Source organism: Lampetra planeri, chromosome 2, assembly GCF_965212315.1.
Source record: "Lampetra planeri chromosome 2, kcLamPlan1.2.h2, whole genome shotgun sequence".
NCBI classification, from domain to species: Eukaryota; Metazoa; Chordata; class Hyperoartia; order Petromyzontiformes; family Petromyzontidae; genus Lampetra; species Lampetra planeri.
In genome coordinates this window covers 32349176-32358957 of record NC_136108.1, presented here as the reverse complement: position 1 = coordinate 32358957, position 9782 = coordinate 32349176, and positions in this window count along the sequence as shown.

Genomic DNA, 9782 nt, shown 5'->3' with positions numbered 1-9782 from the left:
AAGGCGTCCACGAGAGGGAGCTCTGGAGAGGCCCCTGTAGAGAGTATTCATGACGAGTCTTCCACACTCGCCAGACCTCTTTAAAGAGATGGGAGTACCCACACTTTACCCCACCACAGTCGAGTACAAGAATGGGGAACACAGAAGAATGTATTTTGCTGCCTTCTGCTGTCCACGATGTAGCCCCTGCAGCAGTCTACGATATCCTATTTGATCCACGGTAGCTGCCTATCCACCAACTATCCAGGCCCTAGTCTGCAAAGCCTCCCAGGTCTGACGATATTCGACTCATGCCGGGTCTTACTCCTCTGGCGTGTGGCTAGATCGTGCGTGAAAACTAGACAATTATGCATCCTTCCTTTTGTAGGCAATGTTATTGACGAATGTGTGGAGTTTTTTTTTTGCGTCGTCCTCGTGTTGGAGTATACTCTGGTATTCCTCATCTATCACCATCACCTTGGCCACTGGATCTCTCAGCATCGTTCTGGACCATTTTGGTCATGGGCTGTTATTCCATGTGACTCCAGAAGAGGCAAGATCGATGCCTTGTTAGTGCTGAAATCAATACGATGGACCCATATTAAACTTTTTTCGTTTGTTTCTTAAGGGAAGAACTGCAAACCTCTCTCTTAGATTCCTTGACTCAATGTCTGTTGGAGTGTAGTTTGGAAAGCTCTGCTGTGTACTATACCATCGTCATCATTGTCATCAGCCATGGTCAAGCCACTGCTGGATGAAGGCCTCCCCATACTGCCACTATTACGATCCGGCGAAGCAATAATCCGCCTGCATAACCAGCTGATTCTATAACTCCATCTCCTCTCGGACGCATCCCATATCCCGGCTGCCGCTCCATCGCTACTCTTGACCATCAGCCATTGTCCATCCTAGCCGCGACACGTCCTGCCCAAACCCCGTTTGCGCCGTCAAGTGTGGAGTGTGAAGCGGTGTCGGTAAAGGAGGTTTTGTTCACTGTTGTTTTCAGGGGGATGTAGAGGAGGCTCTGAAGAGAGTCGTCGAGTTCTTGAGAGCTCCTGATGAGAGCCGGGAGTCGGTGGAACGTGTTTTCATCACGGCTGAACACGAAACGTCACCAGCAGAGGGCGGCAACGCAGAGTCCTCGACGCCACTCGGGACACGTGACACCACTCACGCTGACAGCGCAACTGCATTTATAACATAACTCCATACCTGTCAACCCCTTATCAGTGCCTACCTTATTACAGACCAATTCAGATCTTATTGGTCACCCCGTGCCCTTATAACTCTCAACGTTCATCCGACAAAGTCCCATCACAAGGGAGAAACACAAACAAATAGGCAAAAATGTGATTTTCCCCCGTATTGAAACGGCTGTACGCCGTATGGACTTGAAAACGTAATTTCCCTGCACAAGAATGCGGGATAAACAATATCGTTTGAAAGGTATGTAACTGCTAAACGTATTTTTGTTTTACCCGGTAAGGCCCAATGAGCTGCTCTTTTTCAGAAGCGACCTCACTACAAATGATCGCCCAGCGAAGTGGCGTATAATGTGGAAATGTATAGCAGCCAAATACTCTCAACACATGTGTCGACATGTGGAGGGGGAAAATCGGAGGCCCTGGAGAAAAAGCCACGTGAACACGGGGAGAGCATGCAAATTCCAAATATACAGGAGGATCCGGAGAAAAATTCACGGGGAGAAAGAACACGCAAACTCCAAATATACAGCAGGTGTCAGGGTCGGGATCGAACCCACGACCTCCTGTATACCAGGCAAGGTTGTTAACATCTCCTAACCACCGTGATGATGATGAGAGAGAGACACGCAAACTCCAAATATGCAGCAGGCGTCAAGGTCGGGAACGAACCCACAGCATCCTGTATACCAGACGAGGTAGTTAACATCTCGTCACCGTGGCGCCTATTATAATATAATAGGCGACGTTTCGGGGCATGGCCATTCTTCACAGCACCATATGTAGGCCAGAGAAGCTAGTATCAGCAAAGTAATTTGTTTAACTTTGAAGACAAAACGTAGTTGATGATTATTTTTAGTTGATCCGTCATAATCGTCCCAGGTCTCCTCACATTGTTTGTCCCAATCAATGCAGTTTGTTCATACATTAGCCATCCCGTCATATAGAATATAACCATGGATTGTTAATAACTGTGTGAGTCGTATTAATATATTATTATGATGATGATAGACGAATGATACTATGTAATGTATGATATTACAAGTGATATATCGTGCATGATATATGATACAAATGTATAGATTTTTTTGAAAATGTGTTTACTGATGAAACAGCGTATAAGACAAGCCACGGCAGTACCTAGCAAACATGCATTCATAAAGCATTGTCAGTGATTATAGCGGTATTATTGAACGTGGTGAAACGTAGTATTGTTGTAATTGTAAATTGATTATCAATGGGGTTACAGTATATCAGAGCCAACTAGTTTTTAAAGGGGTACAGTGTCGTCCGGGTAATCATGCTGCTAATAAAGAGACAAGGCGGAATGACAATCACCAGCAACTCTAATGCATTTGTAGAATTTGGATACAATTTGTAAGTAACATTTTCGAAGCCAGTGTCGTGTCTACTAGTGACAGATAAGCGATAATAATTATAGTGTAACATTGCTGATGACATTTAAAAATAAAACAATGTGTGGCTCTGGCTACATTTGGTAAAAAAAATGACCGCATAACTGTTGCCCTCAGTCTCCGACAAAACATCCCAATGGTGAAACAAAATAATAAATGTACCTGCAAATGACTCTATAAGGATTAGAGTACAGTATAGGACAAGTAGCAACATCACCCCCCGACTGCGGAAACTTGGCAAGATTCTGAAAAAGAGTTGAGACTCGGCGCTTTCCCTGCGTAAACAAGCGTAGGTGTGGTCGTAATGGTAATGAAGGTAAATGTAAGACGGAAAGAATGAATTAATCAATCCACAGGTATGGATTGTTAGATTCTTATCGAGTAAACATGGAACCTGCCAATGGTTCCGATAACATGCCAACGTTGGGCCAATGATTTCGATAACATGCCAACGTTGGGCCAATTCCGATAACATGCCAACTTTGGATCAATGGTTCCGATAACATGCCAACGTTGGATCAATGGTTCAGACCACATCCATACGTTTGTGCAATGGCATGTTTACCCGGTACGCGTGAATAAAAACAACACGAAGTGATATCTGCAATAGTGTCAGACTTTATTTTTTCGAAGTCTAATGAGGCTGAATTCTGCCACAGCGTGCAGCCTGCGACAGGACATACCAGGACAATTGCAATCGCCACCAACGTGTTCACCACACTGTGTATAAGTACAGGACAATACTTGGACAGCGCCCTACAATTGTCAATGTTGTACACGTGTGTCGGTCCGGTCGGAGTTTGTTTGGATCGGGCTTTGAAGATGGGTGCGAGAGTGTTGGTAGAAGCCTCGTGTACTGCACTACGAATCTGGCGACCCCAGTTCGATTGCCCCGCTCACGACCAAACAACGATGGCGAACGTCTGAACCAGTCATGGGCCACCGCTAGGTCGAGTCAGCCCTAAATGAGTACAGTACCTTGAAATAACATCTTAATGATTCCTTTTATTTAGCGTCATTCGTGCAACTTGCATCTCACAATCGCTGTGGAACCGCAGACAAACTGGAATGCTTCCAGGCGGTAGCCGGCGCCAAACATTGCTCTGCAGTTCCCTACATATTAAGATGCTTTCAGCCAATTAGTGAGTGTTTGTTGTACACGTGGGAGGAAACCGGAGCACCCAGAGAAATTCCCACGCATGCGAGGGGGCAACACTTTATCCCATATTGAAGGAGGGACATGATGTCGGTCCAAACTTAGCTGTACCGCATTCTCCTGGCGAGCCAGGGTATGGCGCTCCCTCGACGCCCACGGGAAGGGAAGTTTCACACCATCTGCGTGCAATCCACCAACCCTCACTGCCTCTCGAGTGATGGATAACAGATGTGCATAGCGACCACCGCCCGGCCACGTGTGTCCCTGGTGCGGCGTCTTCAACATCGCCACTGGGGGGGGAGACAAAGGCGGCCCCGCCGTGGCATTTCCACCCCCCGCACCCCCAACTCACTTTCGAGTGCAGTCGCCGGCCCAGCACTTGTCCCAACAGTCCGTTCAAGGCTATACGGAGGGCCGGCGGCGGCGGGGGGGGATCTTTGTCTTTGTGCGCGCGCCTCTGTTGTGTTTGTGCACGTGGGTGTGCATAATGCTGTCAAAACGGTTCAAGCCTTTGGGATGCACACGCACAGAGCGCCGCAGTGTACGCGCGTAGCTCGTTGATCCGCCAACGCCCGCGTTGCTTTTACCAATTGTCAGCTGATTTTCAGACGCACCCCCCCCCCCCCACAAAAAAAATCTTCATGTTTTGGTTCACAATTTGCTCCGCTGGTTGGAAAGCGCCCTCGCAATGCAACCCCCCGCACCCCGCCCAGGGTCCCCACCCTCACCGGTACGTGTCCCGCTGGCACGGCGTCAAGTTCCTAGGGGCCGCCTTGTTTTGTCCCAGTAATAAGTTCGCCTCGGGTTATTTGTACTGCATTGTGTGTGATGAGGGTGGGTGCATGTGTGCGTTGGAATCTTTTTTTTCTTCACTTGTACGTTCACGCATTAAGGAATTGAAGGCCCACGTGTTACTACAACCCGTTTGTCCATCCACTGCTGGATGATGCCCCCCCCCCCGCTCCCCCCACACACGTGTTAGTTATGGAAGTTTTTGTTTGACCATACTTCACCACGCCGGTCAGATCTGGGGATGATGACGCAGATGTCACTCGCCAATCGATGTGAACAGTGGCCAGGAATCGAACTCGGGTTTCTGGGTTCATCGCGCGATGCGCCATGCATGTTGAACTTATTTTCGCCACCGTACTGCAGCCAGCCATGCTAATCGGAGGTGCGCTGCTCCTCCACATATGCATGCTGAACAAGTATAACTCGTAAAAACAAAGTTTTTCACTATAAATCCTTTATATGCGTGGCGGCTAGAGTCCTCTCGTCCTCTGGCTTGAGAAGGCTGTCACCTATGGGTCAGATGATTGCATGGCAGCATTAAGCAATTGGTAATTAAATATAATATTTTTGTCCTAAAAAGTGTAAAATTTTGGAAAAAAATTTTCACGAACATTAATTGTCACGCACAACGAGTCTGTGTGGAAAATGTCAGCTCGATTGGATCACGGGAAGTGGGTTAAAAAACGACCGAAAGATTTGCACGGTCCTAAGCAAGCAAGCAAGCACGCAAGCAAGTGAACTTAATATAAAGGATTTAAAAAAAGAGTCAAAGCGCAGCAAAATAACATTCGTCTAAACAAATACTGCACTGCCAAAGCGTTAATTAAATTCGGGCCAGCACAACTTGGCGTGTTGCAATGCCTGCCCCAATTCATTTAAGAATTCAAGACCACTCAACACAAAACCAGTCCCCACATCTTGAATACACACGTCCGCCTCATTTGTATGACACTGGATGCTTCTGGGAGGCTTTTAATGTTATACCCTTGCAGCGCTGGGTTACACAGCACCCGAGTTCCAGATCCCTGGATTTGTGTTTTTAGAAAGTGCATGGCAATTCAAGCTTCACATCTTCCTTCCATGACAACTTGGGAAACCAGGGACACTGGCCCTGGCTTATGAATGCCCCATGGCCCTCTCTTATCAACGCTTAAAGCAGAGCTCTGCCAACATGCGTTACAGAGGAGTAATGATCCAGCCGTCTCCCTGGCAAGTCGATGAATTGTAGCAATGGAGGGTTGCGGTTGGATTTATAAAAATCAAGTCCTTTTATTGTTTACATTGTGGCGCGTGCAGCGGCCACTCGTGGCTGCAGGGGTCACGTGAAGCCATCGCATACAATTGTTACGTCACAGGATAGTGAGGGATGGCGGTCGGATTGGGGAGGCCTTTATCCAGCAGTGGATTGACCATGGATGATGAGACGATGCTACGAATGAAAAAGCGTCTACTCTTACACTTGTGATCGCAAGCTTTAGAATTGTCGAATCAATGCATCGCTTACACCTCTAATGAGAATACATTATACCGATTGCTTGAAAGTGTTGGGTTAAACTGCCAATAACATTTAAAATGCTGACGATATCACAGTTTAGACCATTAACGGAGCGAATCGAATAAACATCGTGGCACGTAATGCGCAAATCTACTTTATTACAGGTTCTCAATAAGTTCATGGCACCAGTCGCCATTCACAAGACTGGAAGTTGCACATCACCGCACTCAGACTGGATGCACAGGGCATTAACGAGAAGGGGGACTGCATGCAAATATGCCTAAGTTACCCCATGTGTAGCCTCCATCCCAAATACAAAGGGTCCCCCCGTATAGCCTGAACAGACTTTTGGGGCAGGTGCTGTTAGCGAGCAGCACCTATGAAGGCCCGCACGGCGCACGAGGGGGTGGGTGGCCAGCACCGCGCCCGGCCGCTTTTGTCTCCCCAGTGGCAATGTTTACACACCGCACCAGGTGACTCATTTGAGGCCGAATCAAATGAGAACCTGGCGTGGTAGGGGAGGCCCAGGATTGATTCGGATAACCGTCATCGGTGTTTGCCGTTAGCAGGAATCGAACTCAGGTCGCCAGGTTCCTAGCACAGCGTGCTAACCGCTACACCACTCCCCCAATCACAAATACACCCCCCCACACACACACACCTTTCCTTAAAATAAATAATCTCGCATTCAAACGATTGGCATTCGGAGACGGGAGGAAGCCACAGCTTATTTTGGGGAGACCGCGGTGAAACGAGGAGGTACGTAATTAGGCCTTGGCGAACAAGCGTGGAGACCTGATGGGAGTGGAGTTGGGGGGGGCGAAATTCATTCAGTCCACGAAGCCACAATGCTGCCAAATTGTGACCCCAGCCACTTATCTGGGATGCTGCCACATCGATGTAATGGTCAGCACAAATGACTTACAACCCAGATGTCGCCAGTTAGATTCCATCTCCCGCAACGGAAGTTGAAACGGGGGGGGGGGGGGGGCGGGGGAGTTTGGTCAATTCCACCCCCAAGCCGCCGTCTTTGTTCACCCGGCAGTACAGAGGGTTAGAAACCCACAGTTTCGTCCAATGGCAGGTCGCGTGTGGTGGGGTAAAGTGTGGGTACTCACACCTCTGCCAAGACATCTGACCGGCGACGAAGAGCAGGCGGCAGGGAGGTGCGGTGGCAATACTCGCGCCTCGCGGGGAAAAAAATCCTGGGTTCGATTCCCGACGTAGGCGCTTTTCTGCGTGGAGTTTGAATGTTCTCCCCCCTGTTGTGAATGGGTTTCCTCCGGGTTCTACGGTTTCCTCCCAAAGCTAATAAAAAAAACCCCCCATAAAATGCAACTGGTATTGGCCAAACCACATTCCAATATTGACACATGACTAACAAAATCACTCAAATGGCATGACATCAATAATTGGCAAGGCCCTCCTGAAAAATGGGCCTTGAGGCTCAGCGACTTTCTTGGAGAAACACGAAAAGAATACCGTATAGAGGGCCTCTCCATGGTGGCCTCGAGCGGAGGCGCCTTCTGTCAGCATCGGCGTGAGCAAGTAATTGCAGGGCTGCACCTTGACTTGAGAAACAAGGGCAGCGATGCGAGCAGGCGGTGTCGAGTCTCCTGCAAGGGTACCGCTCGTACAGATGCTACTGCAGAAGATCAGAGCGGGCCGCGCTCCCTCGCCGTTCACACGCGTCCACTCTGGGCGTCGTGACGCGCGGTTAAAATTGGGTAAATTATAACGGGTGCAAACTTTATTTTGTTGCAATATTTAAATTAAATTGAAGCAATATGCTTTAAAACTCCCGACTGCCGGTTTACGCAACAGCAGGGTTAATAAGCTAGGCACGACACATCATGAATCCAAGTACAAGGACGACCACGATCTCTAAACACCGAGTACAGCGGTACGGGTTTGATTAATAAATGCGAGGCTAATTGTGAAGCACGTTGTCGCGAACAGCGACCCTCGGCCGAGGATGCGCGGCGGTGACGCGCGGCAGGTAGCGCGCGTTCGCAGAGGCTCGTGGTTCCAATCCAGCGGCCACCCCAGTTAATACTGCGGTGGGACGGCATCCAAAAGTAGCACGCGCCCGTCCTGTTTCGCAGTGCACGTTGAAGATTCCCCTGACGTCACGCGCAAGAGTGGGCCGCCACGTGCCGGCGTCAGGGTCCGAATTTGGCAAATTTTTAAATTCCCCCGCAAATAACTCGCTTGGGGGTTTCACACAGCAGCGGCAGAAGCAATCAACGCCCCACGTCACTCTTGGAAATAAGACGAATCCTAGTCTCTTGAGTTCTCACCTGGTAAAACAAAATGAAATTGAAAGTTGTCACGGGATGTGAGAATGTGAGAAGCCAATGTCGCTGCCGCATCCAGATATGCGCGGCATTTCCACTTGACCCACTTTTAACCGTCATGAACGGTCAGCAGTGCTGTGAGCAGGGCACACACAACACACACATCCCACCCACGCACACACCCACGCACAAACACCCACACACTCGTGCGTGCTCTCATGTTCAGAGCCCGGCTAGTGACTCCCGCTCAAGACGGTGGCAAAATCTCCTCCTGGGGGCTTTTCAGTCGTGGAAATGAGCGCAGCTTCAGCAGAGGTCTGGCCTGGCGCCAGTGGCAGCATGGGAGCACAATACGCGGGGTGTCACCGGTGTTGGGAATGTCGTCGCTATACGACGTTTCACGCCAGACCCACGGCACTTCTCACAACACCACATACCTGTACACGGGCACTATTCAACGCGGCTCCCATTCCCAAGATGCGTCGTTACTGCAGAGGGGGGAACGGCAGCGAACACGTACGTACGTACATATATTGAACTTCTTTCGCACTGCACGTTGCCAACCGTGCGTAACATAGGCAGCAGTGGGACCAATGGGTGCCCTACCAGGGGGACCTCTGAACTTGACGTTGAGCATTGGGTGCTCGAATTGTGTCGCCGGCAATGCAGTGGCTCGTCACAGGCCAGCTTTGCGGTTCGACGCGGAGAACGGCTGTAGATCCCTTCGCTGTTGTAACGCCGCTGCGAATGCCTCCAGCGGCCGGAGGAACTCGTTTTGACACGCGCACGAAAAAACCCCATCGCGCTGGGAAGGACGTGAGTGCAGGACAGTGGTGGGGGTGGGGGAATGGCCCGGCTACCGAGACCGGCACTGGAGCGTGGCCTCCGCGAATTTGGCGAGCAAGACCCGAGAGCAGATGGCGGGGGATGCTGCGAGGTCAGATCTTGGGATGCCGCTGCGTGCCGAATGTGCGGCGGCCGCGGCGGGATCCGGCGAGTAGTCGCGGCGGTCGCATCAACGGCTTCGGCCACGGTGACGCGGCGGCGACGTTGAACAAGCAAACGATTCTTAAAGCGCCGCGTGCACCGCCAACTGAAAGACCTGATGTTACGGCGGATGAGAAATCCGTTACTCCCATACGCACGGAACGACCGGCACTTCACGATTCCTCATTGAAAACGAGCTGCACGCGACGCCCACGACTTGAAAACGCCACCGCGGGGTTTGCAGGGCCCCCCCCTCCACCCCTCCCCCCCACCCCCCGCGCCCCCCCTCCACCCCTCCCCCCACCCCTCCCCCCACCCCTCCCCCCCACAACAACAACCCAAGCTGGAGCCACGAGACCGTCACTTGCATCCGTATCCAGCACGGCAACGTCATCTGGGCTGGAATCTCCGCACGTGGAGCTCTGACCACCACCCTGCTTGGGTACGACCACGCGTGGC